At 39.5% G+C, this 19,497-nt stretch overlaps 1 protein-coding gene and 1 pseudogene across 1 annotated transcript in view; one reads left to right on the forward strand and one right to left on the reverse strand.

The window, feature by feature from the left end:
• The window catches only part of NAV3 (neuron navigator 3), an 888,057-nt gene that overhangs the window by 175,770 nt on the left and 692,790 nt on the right, over positions 1–19,497 (forward strand). The window lies entirely within an intron of this gene.
• On the reverse strand, positions 17,072–17,870 carry LOC136167896 (small ribosomal subunit protein eS6-like; annotated as a pseudogene).

Genomic DNA, 19,497 nt, shown 5'->3' on the forward strand with positions numbered 1-19,497 from the left:
AGATATAAAAATATAAGAAAAAAACTGTAAGAAATACAAATACATGGAGATTAAGCAGTACATTTCTAAATAACCAACAGGTTACTGAAGAAATCAAAAGGGAAATGAAAAAATTTCTAGAAACAAATGACAAAGAAAACATAGCTCAAAACCTATGGGATGCAGCAAATGCAGTTCTAACAGGGAAGTTTATAGCAATACAATCCTACCTCAAGAAACAAGAAAAACATCAAATAAACAGCCTAAAACAACCTGAAAAGGAAAATTAGTAGAAGGAAAGAAATCATAAAGATCCAAGCAGAAATAAATGAAAAAGAAAGAAAACAATAGTAAAGATTAATAAAACTAAAAGCTGGTTCTTTGAGAAAATAAGCCAAATTACAATCCTTTAGCCAGACTCATAAAAAAAAAAAAAGGATCAAATCAACAAAATTAGAAATGAAAAAGAGGTTACAACAAACAATGCAGAAATACAAAGGATGGTAAGAGACTCTTATGAACAGCAATAAAATGGACAACCTGGAGGAAATGGACAGATTCTTAGAAAAGTTCAGTATTCCAAGACTGAACCAGGAAGAAATAGAAATTATGAACAACCCAGTTACAAGCACTGAAATTGAAGTTGTGATCACAAATCTCCCAAAAAAACAAAAGCCCACGACCAGATGGAGAATTTTACCAAATATTTAGAGAAGAGCTAATGCCTATCCTTCTAAAACTCTTTCAAAAAATTGCAGAGGAAGGAACACTTCCAATCTCATTCTGCAAGGCCACCATCACCCTGATACCAAAACCAGACAAAGACAACACAGAAAAACAAAACTACAGGCCAATATCACTGATGAACATAGACGCAAAAATCCTCAACAAAATTTTTGCAAACAGAATTCAACAATACATCAAAAAGCTCATACACCATGATCAAGTTCCTGGGTTTATTCCAGGAATGCAAGGATTCTTCAATACACCATATTAACAGATTGAAAGATAAAAACCATATGATCATCTCAGTAGGTGCAGAAAAAGCCTTTGACAAAATTCACCCATTATGATGAAAACTCTTCAAAAAATGGGCATAGAAGGAACCTACCACAACATAGTAAAGGCCACATATGATAAGCCTACAGCAAACATTCTCAATGGAGAAAAACTGAAAGCATTGCCTCTGAGATCAGGAACAAGACAAGGGTATCTACTTTCACCACTTTTATTCAACATAGTTCTAGAAGTCCTAGCTATAGCAATCAGAGAAGAAAAAAAAAATAAAAGTAATCCAGATCATAGAAGAAGTAAAGCTCTCACTGTTTGCAGATGACATGATACTGTACATAAAAAACCCTAAAGATAGTATCAGAAAATTACTAGCGCTAATCAGTGAATTTAGCAAAGTTGCAGGATACAAAATCAATACACAGAAATCACTTGCATTTCTATGTACTAACAATGAAAAATCAGAAAGAGAAATTAAAGAATCAGTCCCATTCACCATTACAACAAAAAGAATTAAATATCTAGGAATAACTTTAACTAAAGAGACAAAAGAACTATACACAGAAAAGTATAAGACACTGATGAAAAAAATCAAAGACAACATAAACAGATGGAGAGATATTCCATGTTCCTGGGTAGGAAGAATCAATATTGTGAAAATGACTATATTACCAAATATAATCTACAGATTCAGTTCAATCTCTATCAAATTACCCATGGCATTTTTCACAGAACTAGAACAAAAAATTTCACAATTCATATGGAAACACAAAAGACCCCGAATAGCCAAAGCAGTCTTGAGAATGAAGAATGGAGCTGGAGGAATCAGCCTTCCTGACTTCAGATTATACTACAAAGCTACAGTCATCAAAACAGTATGGTACTGGAACAAAAACAGAAATACAGACCAATGGAACAAGATAGAAAGCCCAGAAATAAACCTATGCACCTATGGGTACCTTATTTTTGACAAAGGAGGCAAGAATATACCACGGGGCAAAGACAGCCTCTTTAATAAAAGAGGCTGGGAAAACTGGACAGCTACATGTAAAAGAATGAAATTAGAACACTTCCTAACACCATACACAAAGATAAACTCAAAATGGATTAAAGACCTAAATGTAAGACCAGAAGCTATAACACTTAGATGAAAGCATAGGCAGAACACTCAGTGACATAAATCAAAGCAAGATCCTCTGTGACCCACCTCCTAGAGGAACAGAAATAAAAACAAAAGTAAAAAAGTGGAACCTGATTAAACTTAAAAGCTTTTGCACAACAAAGGAAACTATAAGCAAGGTGAAAAGACAATCTTTAGAATGGGAGAAAATCATAGCAAATGGGATAACTGAAAAAGGATTAATTTCCAAAATATACAAGCAGCCCATATAACTCAATACCAGGAAAACAACCAACCCAACCAAAAAGTGGGAGAAAGTCCCAAAGAGACATTTCTCAAAGAAGACACACAGGTGGTAACAAACATGTGAAAAGATGCTCAACATTGCTCATTATTAGAGAAATGCAAATAAAACTAAAATGAGATACCACCTCACACTGGTCAGAATGGCCATCATCAAAAAGTCTACAAACAAAAAATGCTGGAAAAGGTGTGGAGAAAATGGAACCCTCTTGCACTTTTGGTGGGAATGTAAACTGATACAGCTACTATGGAAGGTGGTATGGAGATTCCTTAAAAAACTAGGAATAAGACCACCATATGACCCAGCAATCCCACTCATAGGAATATACCCCGAGGAAACCAAAATTGAAAAAGACACATGTATCCCATTGTTCATTGCAGCACTATTTACAATAGCTAGAAAATGGAAGTAACCTAGATGCCCATTGAAAGATGAATGGATAAAGAAGTAGTGGTACATATACACAATGGAATATTACTCAGCCATAAAAAGGAATGCATTTGAGTCAGTTCTGATGAGGTGGATGAATCTAGAATGTATTATAAATAGTGAAGTGAGTCAGAAAGAGAAAGATAAATATCATATTCTAACACACATATATGGAGTCTAGAAAAATGGTTCTGAAAATTTTATTTACAGGGCAGCAATGGAGAAGCAGACATAGAGAATAGACTTATGGCCATGGGGAGAGGGGAGGAGAGGGTGAGATGTATGGAGAAAGTAAAATGAAAACTTACACTGTCCTATGTAAAATAGATAGCCAACGGGAATTTGCTGTATGTCTCAGGAAACTCAAACAGGGGCTCTATATCAACCTAGAGGGGTGTGATGGGGAGGGAGAGGGGAGGGAGGTTCAGAAGGGAAATGATATATATATACCTGTGGCTGATTCGTGTTGAGGTTTGACAGAAAACAGCAAAATTCTGTAAAGCAATTATCCTTAAAAAAAAATAAAAGGCTGAGCGCTGAAGAATTGATGTATTCAAATTGTGGTGCTGGAGAAGACTCTGGAGAGGCCCTTGGATTGCAAGGACATCAAACCAGTCAATCCTAAAAGAAATCAGTCTTGAATGTTCATTGGAAGGACTGATGCTGAAGCTGAAGCTGCAGTACTTTGGCCACTTGATGCGAAGAGTTGACTCATTTGAAAAGACCCTGATGCTGGGAAAGATTGAGGGCAGGAGGAGAAGGGGATGACAGAGGATGAGATGGTTGGATGGCATCACCGACTCAATGGACATGGGTTTGTGCAGACTCCGGGAGATGGTGAAGGACAGGGAAGCAGGCATGCTTCTGTCCATGGGGTCGCAAAGGGTTGGACACAACTGAGCAACAGTACAACGGAATTTTATTTAATCCTATGATCAACTGAAAGTTTAGTGAGCATCATATATGTGTGTGTGTGTGTATACACACAGATACGTGTGTATGTAGGTACTAAATTTTAGAAATCTAATTAATTTAGACTTGTAGTCACATTTCCAGTGCTTAGTAGCCTGTAGTGACTGTATAGGATAGTGAAGTTAGGGATTTTTTTATAAATAAAAAAATTATTTCCTGTCTTCTAAAAAGAGAAGCACACCCAATTTGGGGGCATTTCTTACATCTGTATGTTGCCATTGATCATCTTAGAAGGAGTCTTTCATGTATAGTGTTTAGAAAATTTCCCACGATATTCCTAGTGTTATTAAAGTTGCACTGTGTCCTTGGGATCTTACTCTGGCTATGCATGATGAGGGAAGCCCAGGAAACGCCTGAGAATATTGTTAAAATTCTGTGTTTGAGCATATACATGATATTTAAATGCACATGTTCTCATGTGCTTCTCTGGGAGGAGAATCTGTGCCTGTTTTTTTCTTTTTTGGCCACTTTATTTTTTTAACTGAAGGATATTTGCTTTACAGAATTTTGTGGTTTTCTATCATACATCAACAAGAATCAGCCATAGCTACAAGTCTGTGCCTTTTATTTAATTCTCCAAGGGGTCATGACATTTGCACCCCGCCCACCAAACAGATTAAAAATGTTTGTCAGTGTTTATTTCCTTTATGTGAAGAGCCCCCATATTAAAATAAAGTTGATGAAGTGAAAATCAGAAGTGTAGTTAAAATACGCATTATAGTAAATGCTAATTAGGAATCTGTGTGTCTGATGTACAGTATGAATTAAATTATGAGATTCTATAATACTGTATTCATTATCAAAATGTGACAAGTCATTGTTTAATCCTTTAGGTTTTTAATGAAGTATTTACAGAACTTGGAATGACACATTAATTAACATAACTTGTCTGGGGGCTCCACAGTCTTATTCTTCAATGACACATTTCTGGCAAGTTTACCTATTCAAAGAGTATGATGAGAATAACTTTAATTTATCCAGGAAGCTTTATTTCTAGTGTAGCTTAAACTATAGGATTTTTCAATCTCAGATTTCCATGGGGAAAAAAATAATGGAGTTCTCTAGTTCAGTGATCTGTACCCTAACTCTATGTTATTTTGTTTTCCGTGAGATATTTTCCTTGTTTAAAGAGATCAAAATTATATTTCCACCTTGATGCATTTTAGGATGATAAGAAGTCTGTGTTCCATATTTGTTTATAAGAGGTATCAGGTGGTGAAACCTGATTTCCTTTTTCTAAATAATTCTTCATCTAAAAATGCACTTGAAATGCAGAGACTAGAAAACATTTTTTAGCAATTTGTAATTATTAATTGATTACCATTATATTATACATACTCTCTAGTGACTTGGCTGGAGACAACTGTAATATATCCCAGCATTAACATAAATTAATCATGAAAGAAAATAGGAGTTATGTGAAGAGCTGAAAATAAGATTAGAGGTGACATTCCCTCTAGAAAATAGCAAAACGAGAACAAAGGCTTTAGGGAGAATAGAATTGGATCATCCCACAGACAAGGAGAGATGAAAAGCAAATCTGAAAGGATTGATAACATGAGTGGGTGGGGTGAGGAAAGGTCCAGGTTTATGTACAGGCTGCAAAGGAGATAAGAGGAGAGTGAAAAACTCATTGGTGAATCAAAAGGTGAAAGTCAAATCTAATACAAAGCCACTTGGAAAGGATTAAAATGTAGTTAGTAAAGATAATTGTCATGGAGAAGAAAGGGGGAAATTGCATGGAATAAAAAAGAGAAAATCCAAGAAATAGGTACTCAGCACGGCCTGGCAACGTTGGAGCTCCTGCAGCCCGGCTCCATCACGACGTTTGGGTGGAGTTCTCCTCGTGTAGCTTGGGTCTCCCAGTCTCCTCTGAGCAACCGAAGCTGACGTCTCGGTTGTGATGGCAAGAAATGGACTTGAAGGAGTATTTGTAGCTTAGCCTGTTTGGGCTCCCATAATAGAATACTACAGACTGTGTGGTTTAGAAACCATAGAACTTTATTCCACTTGGTTCTGGAGTCTGGGAAGTCTAAGATCAAGGTTCCAGCAGATTGCGTGGCTGCTTCATGAATCATAGGTAGCCTTCACCCCCGTGTTCCCGCATGGCAAAATGCGAGAGCAGTCTCTTGGGTCTCTTTTTAGAAAAAGTTTATATATATGTACATATAAAGCTTTATTTATTTATTTTGGCTGTGCTGACTCTGGTTGCTGCGTGGGCGGTGAGGGTTGCAGCGAGCGCGGCTGGTCTGCAGTCGGCACGTGGGCTTCTCGTCGCGGTGGCGTCTTCTGTTGCGGAGCACGGGCTCTGGGGCATGGGCTTCAGTCTTGTGGGCGTGCGGGCTCCTTGTTGCGGCTCCCAAGCTCTAGAGCTCAGGCTCGGTAGTTGGGGTGTGCAGGCTGGGGCTTAGTTGCTCCGCGGTATGTGGGATCTTCTTGAATCCGGGATCAAACCTGTGTCTCCTGCGCTGGCGGAAAGATTCTTCACCCCCGAGCCACCGGATAAGCCTGACTGGCCTCTCTTGTAAGGACACTAGCCCTGTGCAGAGGACTCTCCCTTTAGCACCTAATCACCTCCCAAAGGCGCTGCCTTCTAGCGTCACGCTGGGAATATGGTTTCAACGTATGAATTGGTGGGGGACACAAACATTCAGTTTACAGCAGTTTGCACCTATAATTCTGCTCAAGGGGTTGACTGAAAATCACACTGAACACAGGAACACACTCTTTTTGCTGGTCTCATCCTATCAGTAACCTGCGTTGTAGTTGGACCAGCCTTTGGGGTTCTTACTATGATTGTGAGATGCCCTCCTGATGGTTATAACACAAAAATCTGATAAAAATAGATTTATTGCTTAGAAGACTGGGAAACTACAATGCACAGTTTGGGGAGGGAGCAAGCTGCAGGCGCTGTGGTTCTGCTTTTATTGGGGTGGAGGGTTGGGCCCTAGGATTTCTAGGGCTCATTCTTTGTTGGTGAATTTAAAGCATAGAGCAGAAATGTAAAGAGTGGTAAGAGGAAAAAAACAAATAATCCAAATCAGTTGTTGAAATCAGCCAAGATGTCTAAAACAAAGGAGCCTGCTATGGGGAGACGGCCTGGCTCTTTATCTAGTCTAGTGGCTGGCAATGTGTTTCTGTAAGATAGCCAGTTTTGGAGTGGTTGCCTCCTTGAAATGAAAGCCTAGGCAATCAAAGCTTAAGTCAGGCACTTGTGTTACGAAGAAGAAAAAAACACAAGCATCTGTGAGCCCTTATACTACACAGACACACACATACACACAGGGGAGTGTACAAATACTAGGATCTTCTGGGGTTGAATGGATTTGAAGTACATAACAATGGCGGTGCTGCTAACGTTGGAATTTGCAGGTTTCAAAGAAGTCCAGGAGCCGATGTGGCAGGGCCTTTCCTATAGCTCATGTGGATTATTAATTTGTGGAATGTGGGTTATGGACGGGAACTTAGCTTCAAGGTGGGCATAATTATTAAGGGGATTGGGTTGGTTAATAAATATGATATGTCACAGTATCTCTCCTACTGACTCTTCTCTTTATATGGTGTGTGTGTGTGAAGTAAATAATATCTTGGAAAGGGAAGTGGGTAGCCACATATGAAATAAGGCAATACTTAGACAGATGGACAGTCTATATGGGTATTGATTTATTAGGAGTTTAGTAGTTTGTACTCTCATTTTGTAGAAAATAGTGCTGTAATAGAGTACAACCAGAGAAGTCTGAATCCAGAGAGTTCCTGCAGGAAAGGAAAGTGAAAGGGGTGCTTTTCTCTCGGGGCAGGCAGAAGGGAAGGCTACTCTCAAAAGCTCTAGCAGTATTGCACTTGCCTGCTCCCTGCCCCTCAAATACTTGTTTACTTCCTTCTGATAAAATAATCCATCAGGGATCTGGTGCTTGCTTCTGAAACTCTGTCCTGAAGTTTCTCAGCAAAACCTTGGCTCACTCTTCCTTCTGCACTGTGAGCATGTGTTTCTTCTCTAGTCCTTGACACCGCTGACACCCCAACAAGAATGTTCTTATGTATAACCTGTGACAACCATCTTCAGCATTAATTGACCCAGCTTCTTATATCCAGAAGTTCCTAGATACATTTATACCCACTAATTTTTATAGTGGTACATAATTAACTTTGGGGTTCTTTCATTTTCTTTCTTTCCAGTTTTATTGCAAAATAATTGACATACAACATTGTATAAGTTTAAGGTATACTATGAGATGATTTGATTTGGGTTATTTCTTTGATTTGTTTACATATTGCTTCCAGCTGCAAGTCTCTCTTCGACCAGAGACTCAGCATTTTCTGGGAGACGAAGACTTGTTGAATGCCTAATATGACATGGATACATCAGTCATCCTACTTGCTATTTACATATTTGACTGATGATACCCAGTGATGGATGGTAAAGCTGTGTTGTTTTTACTGCTAGTGTTTCAAGAAAGAAAATGTGTGCCAATAAAGTCCATAAATTTTAAGAGCTTTATAACAAAGTGCATTTTTGTTAATCATAATAAAGGTAAATAAGTTTAGATTTCCTGATACACAGAAATAACCCTCCTCTGGCAGAGCAGTAGAAAAACTCTTCTTCCCACCCTTGTCACAGAGCCTGATGTCACCTGGTAGTGTGCATAATGTTCAAATGGTGATCCAAACCACAAAATGCAAAAACTGTTCATGCAGTCTGTATGTCTAAGTCTGTGCAGTGAGAATTTCTTTCCTTCCATTTTCCTTGGTAAACAGAATCTGAGTAGAATATAAAGTAGTCTTAATAAATAAGATTAATGAAAGTTGGTAATCAATGTATCTTACTCTGGATAATAAAATTTCCCAGTAGGAAATTTTCTCCCCAGCAGCCTTCTCAAAGTAATATTTATTAATCTTCCTCATACACGTGGTTGTGTGCGATGGGAAAAGATTTTTCTGCTCAATACTTGAATAGATTACATATTTTCTACCCAGCATGTGGTATATTTTAAGAGAGTATTGGTTTTGCTGTTTTAGTGTATCGTGTGTCTATAAACAATTTAATCTTTCAACTTGAGCCAAAATTTTTGCATTTGAGAAATAGCTCATTTGCTTTATTTATTGTCTCCTATTTCTTCCTGCCTGTGTCTGGTTACTCACAAGCTTAAGAAAAAAATAGTAATGATGCTAGATTTTGCATATTGTTTACTCAAGCCAATTGTGTCCATTTTGCAGTGCTTTAAGCATATTATTGTCTTTGTGTGTCCCACTGTAGAAAAAGAACTGAAAATATTTAATTTTGGGCAGCATCTTTCTAATTGAGACAAAAAAATGTATGATCACTTCATCCGTTTTTTCTTTCAATGAATGAGAGAAAACATATTGATTGTCCTCAAGGTCTGAATAACTGTTCATTAGAAAAGGTAATACTACATTTCCCTGTACACATTTTTCATCACTCTGTAGTATATTAACAGTTGTACCCATTGTTTTAAACTTAGAGACACTTTACCCAAAATGTTTTCTAGGAGTTGAGGTAAAATGCACTGAGGATATCATATTTAAAAATGTAACTAGCAAACTGTTTTCAAGTAAGCTTTTCCTATGTTTGCAGACTTTTCAGAACTCTGTGTGTGTGTCTGTACACACACACACATACACAACCACATTGCTTGACATTACAAAGTTGAGAGATCTTACCAAATTCTATCGTCTAGGGAGCAAGTGAATGGTAAATATAAATTTAGAAGATTAGCTCCAAAGTCATTGTGGACTGGCAGATAGTATGTATTGAAGAGAACTGAGATTTATACGAAACCAAGTTTTGTAAGGTTGGCATAGAATTTGGAGACATGGTTCCCCTACATCCACCTGCTCAAGCAGTTGCATCCACATTTCCTGTGTGTTCGACTCAACACCATGCTGCTCCCTGCAGTGGGAGGCTTCCAGATTCCCTCAGCTGTACTTCTCGAGAAATTCCACTGAACTAGGTATGTATATGGAACACTTGACAGCAAGACTTCCCACCAGGAGGCTTTTGTGGAAGCAGAGAGAATTCAGAAAAAGAAGAGAATCAGAAACTAAAGGAGTAGCCTGCCCATAAATGTCAATTGTAGGGATAGAGTCACTTTTTTGTAGCTCTTCTGAATATATGCCCAGAGGGCATGAAGTCGGTATCTTGAAGGGATGCCTGCACTCCCATAGTTGCGTGTGTGTGTGTGTGTGTGTGTGTGTGTGTGTGTGTGTGTGTGTGCACGTCATTGCTTCAGTCATGTCCGACCCTGTGTGACACTATGTACTGTAGCCCGCCAGTCGCTTATGGGAATCTCCAGGCAAGAATACTGCAGTGGGTTGCCATGCCCTTCTCCAGGGGATCTTCCCAATCCAGGGATCAAACTTGCATCTCTTACATCTCCTGCATTGGCAAGAAGGTTGTTTAGTATTAATGTTCCCTGGGAAGACCACTCCTATTTATATTGAGGCATTATTCCCAATAGTCAACATGTGAAAACCCATGTCTGTGACTGAATAGAGAAATTGTGACTATATAGTGATATATATCACTATATATGTGTGCATATACTATATATACACATGAATGTATATAAGATATATTATCATTATAATAGGGCTTCCCTCATAGCTCAGTTGGTAAAGAATCTGCCTGCAGTGCAGGAGACCCGAGTTCTAGTCCTGGGTCGGGAAGATCCCCTGGAGAAGGAAATGGCAACCTACTCTAGTATTCTTGCCTGGAAAATCCCATGGACAGAGGAGCCTAGCGGGCTACCATTCCATGGGGTTGCAAGAGTCGGACACAACTTAGCGACTAAACCACCAGCATCATTATAATATATTGGAATATTATTTAGCTTTAAAAAGGAAATCCCGCTATTTGGGACAACATGGATGAACATGGAAGTCATTATACTGAGTAAAATAAGCTAGACACATAGTTAAAGAGTCTGCATGTTCTCAGATATGGAATTGAAGTAAGTTGAATACATAGAAGCAGAGAGTAGAATGGTGGTTGCCAGAAGTAGGGAGGTGGAGGAAATGGGGAGAGAATGACCAAAGGGTACAAAATTCTAGTTATGCAGGATGAATAAATTTAGAGATATAATATACAACATGATGGCTATAGTTAATAACACTGTGCTGAATATTGGCAATTTGCTTGATTGTAGATTTCAGGTACTTAACCACCCACCCATACACAGAAGTTATATGAGAAGATGGATGTGTTACTTAGCTTTCTGTAGTAACCTTTTCAAAACCTCCTATGGCATCCTTAAATGTGTGCAGTTATAGTGAAGTATATTTGGTTTACAGTGTGTGTTAGTCTTAGCTATACAGCGAAATGATTCAGTTATGCATATACATATATATCTGTTCTTTTTCAGATTCTTTTCCCAGGTGGAAAATTACAGAATTATTACACAATACTGAGTAGAGTTCCATGCACTGTGTCCTTGTTGATGACCTATTTTATATATAGGATTGTATGTGTGTTAATCTGAAACTCTTAATCTATCCCTTCCCTCCACCCTTCCCCTTTGGTAACCATAAAGGTGTTTTCTATGTCTGTTAGTCTGTTTCTGTTTTGTACATAAGTTCACTTGTATCATTTTTTTTTTAGATTCCACATCTTAGTGATATATATTATATATATATATATATTTCTCTGTTTTATTTCACTTAGTATGATAATCTCTAGGTCCACCCATGTTACTGCAAATGGTATTATTTCCTTCTTTTTGATAGCTGAGTAATATTCCATTACTCAGCTTCTTTATCTGTACCATATCTTCTTTATCTGTTGATGAGTATTTAGGTTGCTTCCATGTCCTTTTTACTTTTAAAAAGGATAGTCTTTCATTCTTGTCAAATTAAAAGAAAAAACAAAAGAAAGTTTACCATAGAATCTGCTAAACTGAGTTGCACACAGTGGCGAACTAGGCACGTTGCAGCTCCAGCCATAAGGCGAGGACCCCCCTCCTGTATCTGTCCTGTAGATGCACCTGTGGATCTTATGCGAGATTCTCAGATGCCACTACATCCTTGGAACCAAAGGCATTTCCAACAGAACAAAATCAGGATTTGGAAACAAGAGTTTTCCCCTCTGTTTTCCATCCTGTTTTCATTTTTGGATAACAAAGCAGGATTAAAAAAAAATACTTCATGTATCGCCAATTATCCTACTGGGAACCTGCTCAAGTAAAGGCTAATATTAAAATGGGCAGCTGCAAGTCATCTGGAACTCTGTAAAGTAATATGGATAAAGTTTGCCCAACACAGGAATTTAGAAGAGGAGGTGTAAGATTTTAGTTCCACACTGCCCCTAGTTAGGTCAGTGCATTTCTGGAAGCCAGATAAATACCAAATAATGCTGCTGCTATGTTAAATAAAGGGATAGTTGTTATGGGATAAATCCATGGAATATCTTTTGCTACTTTTTTGAGAAGAAAAATGCAAATCAGATCTTTTATATTGATGTTTATTTAATTGAAGATGGGTAGCATGTGGCCCTTTGAGATCATCCATGGTTTAAACTGAAGTTTGCAAACTTGAGACAGAGAGTCCCAGTTTGTTTTAGGGAGATGTTTGAGCGGGGGCAGGGAAAGTAAGCTGACATTTAACAATTAGAGGTTTTAATTTAAATACTTGCATTTTTCACTTCTGGGAATATTTGGAAGGTCAACCAAGCTGGGCCTACCTTCTTATGTGGTGATATTTTTCTAGGACTCAGTCGATCTCACTGTCAACCTTTAAAGGAATGTGTGTGTTCCCTAGTCTACAGGCCCCGTGACTTTCTGTCATCTAAAAGTGAGGTCATGTGAAGTGTTATGCTGGTCAGTGTTTTCTTGGCTCTGCAGACAGTGAAAAAACCTAGACTTGTAGCATTTGATTTTCTACAATGGCCAGTGTCAGGTTACCTGGTGAAGTCGTTGAGCACAGAATAGGGAAGATGCTCAGACAGCATGGTGTGAGCTTGTCCTAGCCTACCATGGTCAGTTTTCATTTATCATCACACTTGTATCATTTTTCTTATGTTAAAGAAATATTTCTCAATTCTTTTCTCTATTAAAATTGGAAACTTTAGACAAAAGACAAAATGCTTAAGAAAAAAAGAAAAGGATGTTTTGTTGTGGTTCAATATGCAAATAAGTGGCGAGGCTTACTAGTTCATGGTACCTGTCTGGACCTTCTAGGTATTTGCTCCCTGTGGTGTGAAGTACTCTGAAGATTCAAGAGGATTCTAAGGGAGCTTTAAGGAAGCTGTGCTATGGTGGAAAGCATAACAGAGGAGCTCTTGGGAGTTTCAAATTTCAAACTTCTGCTAGCTTACTGTTCAGTCTTCCACAGATCGTGAACCCCACTGTTAATGTTTTGGATCACAGACCTTTAGCTTTGGAAGAAGCAGAAGCAGCTCTGTGTGACCCACTGTTCTGGACCAGCCATGTCTCCCTGTCCTTGTAAATCTGTCTGATGTTTGGCCCCAACACCGTTGCATCTCCTCACTCCTCTTTGGAGCAAGGTCCAACCATGGTGGTTCACACCCAAGGCCAACCTTCAGGGCCAGGGTGACAAGACTCCCCCCAGGAGTCCTCTCACAGCTTCCTGCCTCAGAGGAAGTGTGGTCCCAATGTGCATAGGGCCTGGCTTCTGTCCCTTTAGTGAGGTAGAGGGCAGCATAAAGAAAACAGAAAGTATGAGAGGATTACATGACAGGAGGCTGACTCTGACCAGTGAGGAAGATACGACAGGAAGCAGTGTGTAGATAAAATCCTCTCCTGATTGTCCCAAGCTGCTGCGGTTCCATGTGTCCTCTCTGAGGACCTCCTCTCTAGGTACCTGAGCCCCTGCCTTTTTTCTTAAGCTTCATAATAGCCCCACCTTGTATTTTCTTTCCCTCCTTATCTGCTTTTCCCCTTCCTCCTGGGCTTAGTTGCCTTGGAGTTGCCACTTCCATTCAAGCCTCAGTCCATAATATTTGCCTCAGACTTGGATTTTTAAAGAATCATTTATTAAGATATTAGTCACTTGTCAAAGCAGGGATTCTAATAGATGACCTTGTGACTACATCTACTTCTGCTTTTTTGACTACGCCAAAGACTTTCACTATGTGGATCACAACAAACCATGGAAAATTCTTCAAGAGATGGGAATACCAGACCACCTGACCTGCCTCCTGAGAAATCTGTATGCAGGTCAGGAAACAACAGTTAGAACTGGACATGGAACAACAGACTGGTTCCAAATTGAAAAGGAGTACGTCAAGGCTGTATATTGTCACCCTGCTTATTTAACTTATGGACTTCCCTGGTGGCTTTCTGCCTGCAATACAGGAAACCCGTGTTCGATTCCTGGGTTGGGAAGATCCCCTGGAGAAGGAAATAGCAACCCACTCCAGTACCCTTGCCTGGAAAATCCCATGGACGGAGAAGCCTGGTAGGTTACAGTCCATGGGGTCGCAAAGAGTTGGACACGACTGAGCGACTTCACTTTCTTTTCTTTCACTTTCTTTATTCAACTTCTATGCAGAGTATATCATACAAAATGCTGGGCTGGATAAAGCACAAGCTGGAATCAAGATTGCTGGGAGAAATATCAATAACCTCAGATACACAGATAACATCACCCTTATGGCAGAAACTGAAGATGAACTAAAGAGCCTCTTGATGAAAGTGGAAGAGGAGAGGGAAAAAGTTGGCTTAAAACTTGACATTCAGAAAACTAAGATCATGGCATCTGGTCTTATCGCTTCATGGCAAATAGATGGAGAAACAATGGAAACAGTGAAAAACTTAATTTTGGGGGGCTCCAAAATCAGACTGCAGATGGCGACTGCAGTCATGAAATGAAAAGACACTTGCTCCATGGAAGAAAAGGTATGACCATCCGAGGCAGCTTATTAAAAAGCAGAGACAGTACTTTGCCAACAAAGGTCCATCTAGTCAAAGCTATGGTTTTTCCAGTAGTCATGTACGGATGTGAGAGTTGGACTATAAAGAAAGCTGAGCGCCAAAGAGTTGATGCTTTTGAACTATGGTGTTGGACAGGACTCTTAAGAGTCCCTTGAACTGCAAGGAGGTCCAACCAGTCCATCCTAAAAGAAATCAGTCCTGAATATTCATTGGAAGGACTGATGCTGACTGAAGCTGAAACTCTTATACTTTGGCCACCTGATGTGAAGAACTGACTCATTGGAAAAGACCCTGATGCTGGGAAAGATTGAAGGTGGGAAGAGAAGGGGATGACAGAGGATGAGATGGTTGGATGGCATCACCAACTCAGTGGACATGAGTTTGAGTAATTTCTGGGATTTGGTGATTGACAGGGAAGCCTTGCATGCTGCAGTTCATGGGGTCGCAGAGAGTTGGCAATGACTGAGTGACTGAACTGATGTGACTACTATTTGAGTAAATATTTACTGTATTCTAAAACAATTTCAATGTCAAGCTTTCAAGGGGTATACAGAATAAACATAATTCCTATTTCACATGCTTTGCAAAAAAAAACCCAAAACTGTTATAAAATGGTTAATAGTTGGGACTGTTGGAGTCAGGGAAATCTGAGGTCAGATCCTGTTTCCAATATTTGCCAGTACTTGGTGTGTGATTGTGGCGAAATGTACAAAGTCTTTCCCAGCTTTGGTTTTCTTAAAATATAGGCCTGTGGCAATTTAACTGTGTGTCCTGGGCCTTGATTGAAACTGCCATGGCCTGGAGGAACTTAGCCTTTGCATGACAAGGTGGGCGGGGACTGAAGATGGTTGATGAATGTATGGTTCAGCCTGCTACTTTGCGCCAGATATCAGTCACAGGTGGGGAGGTTATCTGACAACCGCATCTATACGGTTGGAAGAGACTGGAAGAAAGAAGAAAATGCAGTCAACACTAGAAATTCAGTTGTGCTTGTCAACTTGTCAGCTGAATAAAAAAATAAATAAGAGGTTAGTAAACAGCATCGAGGAATGTAAGATAAGATTAGATGTGACAGCTCTGCCAGGACATCTTCTTGGGGCTATGGAAAAAGTCGAAGCAGAAAAGCATATTTTGGTTTCTCTGTTTCTCTTATCGGCATAGCTTAGGGAAAGTCTGTGTGTTAGAAATATCACCTCACATACTGTTTTCTTTTTCTCCCAGGCAGTTTACTAACCACTCTTTTTCATTGTGATATATTGAATATTTCATTTGCAAATATCCAATATCCTAAGAGGAGGAAAAATGAGAGAAAAAAAATACTTCAACATAAGTTCTTTTTTCCTGGCTAGCTGACATCAGTTAAAGGAATCTTTTGTTTGTCTAAAGTTACCCATGACTATATTTTTTAAGATGATTAAGTGTCATGAAATTAGAGTTTTGTGACAAAACATTGTGTTTGAAGTTAAAAATGTCTTTCAGAATATATATTTGATCCACACTATGTAAATTTTTTTGGACTCACTCTCCATTTTGTAGTATTTTCATTTTACAATGAAGAAAATGGAGGCTTTGTTGATATTTATTGGTTCACAGTAATAGAATGTGCATGTTATTGAGTTCTTAGATAAACCTCAAAATGCATTTGGCAGGGAGGAGTTAACTACAGGCTATTGGGTGACCCAAAGAACATTTAAGCAGTTAGAACTTGGACTCAGGGCTTAATTTTCTGGGATACTCACTCAAGTCAAGCTGCTTAGCTGGCCTGTTGAGGAAGCTGACGCACCCAGCCATTAAGGCTAGAAACTTGAACTTGTTGTCTTGATGCCTCTTGAACATCAGGAACTTGACCTTGCCTCTACTGAGACCTCAGGAAACTGGACGCCTACCAATGCCTACCATTCCCAGTGCCAGCAATATGGAAGCTACCCAGAGAGTTTGTTTCCACTTGTTGCTTGCCTATGAATTGATGGCTCAGTGGGTGCATCTGATGAGTGAAGCACAGGTTCTATGTCTGGGATCTGGCTGCAGTTTAACATCAACAATGGGTACATGAGAATACCTCCAAACATGGAAAAGTTATTCACAGGAAGATAGACTACCACTGATCTGCCAAATTTAATACAGTTGGGAAATTCTAATGCTCACCTGCATGCCTGGTCCTAAGTTGGTGCTCTTTACCATTATGCTGTGTGGCCTCAGTACTGCCTCTGCTTTATGCCAGTGCTTTGTGAAGGGTCCTTCCTGGGCCAGTAGTATCAGCACCCTTAAAACTTGTAGAAATGCGGGTGCCTCCCCAAATCTACAGAATGAGAGACACATGCTGGAACCCAGCCATGTATTTTTTTTTTCAACTTTTTTTTTTTTTTTAATGTCTGATCTTACTTATTTGTTACTCTTAGAACATCTCATTTTTGACTGGACTCAGATTTAGAAGTAGAAGCTCTCAGAGAGGACAGCTTCCATCTCTTGGCAATCTGTTCCTTCCGTTTTTCTTTGGCCTCCTTTATTCTCTTCGCCAAAAGTTTAGCATATTCTGCAGCCTCTTCTTTGTTTTTCTTAGTACGCTGTTTCTTCAGAGCAATACGCCAGCGATTGTGTTGCAGAACTCGTGGAGTCACGAGAAGCTGAATCTTGGGTGCTTTAGTCCTAGGTTTCTTACCTTCTTTGTTTAGGGGTTTTCGCTCAACATACTGGCGGACATCATCTTCTTTAGAGGGATTGAAAAGTTTGCGGATTATGCTAGCTCTTTTGGGACCCAGGCGACGAGGCACTGTAGTATCAGTGAGTCCAGGAATATCCTTCTCCACTTTTTTCATGATGACCAAGTTGAGAACACTGAGATTGGCATCCACAATGCGACCCCGGACAGATTTGCACTTTCTCTATCCAGTCCTCCTTGGTCTGTGACAGGAATGCCCCTTACTCAGTAGCAGGCGAACTCAGCCATAGGTCAAGACACCCTGCTTCCTGGGAAAACCCTGCTTATCATTCCCACCACTGATTCGGACCACATAACCCTTCCATTCTTCACCCAGAGCATCAGCAGCAACTTCAGTGGCCATATGCTTCTTGTAGAAGGTATGAAATTTTCGTTCATCATCCACTTCAGTGAGCTTCTGGCAGCTAGTGGCCGGGAGATGTTCAGCTTCATTCTGAAGTGGCCAACAGCCTCCGAGGTGCCACGAAAAATAACTACTTTTTTTTTTTTTTTTTTTAAATGTGGACCATTTTTAAAGTCTTTACTGAATTTGTTACAATATTGCTTCCGCTGTTTATGTTCTGGTCTTTCAGCTGTGAGGCATGTGGGATCTTAGTCCCCCCACCAGGGATCAAACTCACACCCCTAGCTTTGGAAGGCAAAATCTTAACCATTGGGCAGCCAGGAAAGTCCCCGTCATGTATGTTCAGCCAGTCCTTCGGGTGATTCTGAAGTGAATGCTATTTGAGAAGCACTATATAACCAAAGCTTCATTTTGAGGGACTTGGTACTTTTTGAAAGCTGGGGGAAAAGCAATTGAAAACCGAGAGAATTAGAAGCCATTAACATATTTTTACATAGTTCCTTTGTGATTCTTATCCATGTGTATGTGATGTCTTCATTTATTAGGACTTCATAAACTCATAGTAATTTACTAGAGTTGAAATATATCAAATAGAAGATTTGTTCGGTTGAGCTTTTAAATGAAGATGATGGGGTGCCAGAGATTTTTAACTCCATGTTACAGACCAGAAGGTCCCTTTATAACTGCACCTTAGAAGCTGAATCTTTTAATTTTTCATAAGCCCTGGAGGAATTCTCTTGGCTTGGTTACTCTAAGGAGTTATTGCAAAACAAATGGCACTTGCCTGCAAGGGTGGGAATGTGCATAAAGTCTGGATTCAGCGTGCCTTTCCTCCAGGTCTGTCTGTGTGCTTTGGTCTTTCTGAATTTAGAATTGCTGGCTTGTTATAAATTCTTAGCCACATCTGCAAGGAATGGGATAGGAGATGATGGAACAGGTTGCAAGGTCCTCAATCACTTATTCACTCGTTCATCCAGCAGTTATTTATCAAGAAAATAGCTTGTTTTACTGTGTTTTTGGTTTATTGTGCTTCACAGATATGCAGATACTGTGTTTTTGAAAAGTGGAAGGTTTGTGGCAACCTTGAATCGAGCAAGTCTACTGGTCTTGTTTTTGCAACGGCATTTGCTCATTTTGTGTCTCTGTCATATTTTGTTAATTCTCAAAATATTTCAAAGTTTTAAATTACTTTTATATTTGTTTTGGGGATCTGCACTCAGTGATCTTCAGTGTAATTATTGTAATTGTTTCGGGGTACCACGAATCACATTTATATGAGACACCATACTGAATTGATCGGTGTTGTGTGTTCTGACTGCTCTACTGACGGGCCATTCCCTACCTCTCCACCTCTCCTCAGGCTACCTTACTCCCTAAGACACAACAGTATTGAAATTAGACCAGTTAATAACCCTACATTGGCCTTTAAGTGTTCAAGTGGAAGAAGAGTCAATCAGTCTGGCAGACTCGACTATTGTCTTATTTTAAGACAATACTTAAGAAATTGTCATAGCCACCCCAACCTTTAGCAATTACCACCTTGCTTGGTCAGCAGCCGTCATCATTGAGGCAAGATCCTCCAGCAGCAAGAAGACCACAGCTTGCCGAAGGCTCAGATGATGGCTGGTTTTTAACAGTAAAGTATATTTAGGTTCAGTTATGCACATTGTTTATTTAGACATAATGCTATTGCTTAATAGACTACAGTATAGTGTG

Source organism: Muntiacus reevesi, chromosome 4 (assembly GCF_963930625.1).
Source record: "Muntiacus reevesi chromosome 4, mMunRee1.1, whole genome shotgun sequence".
Classification (NCBI taxonomy): domain Eukaryota; kingdom Metazoa; phylum Chordata; class Mammalia; order Artiodactyla; family Cervidae; genus Muntiacus; species Muntiacus reevesi.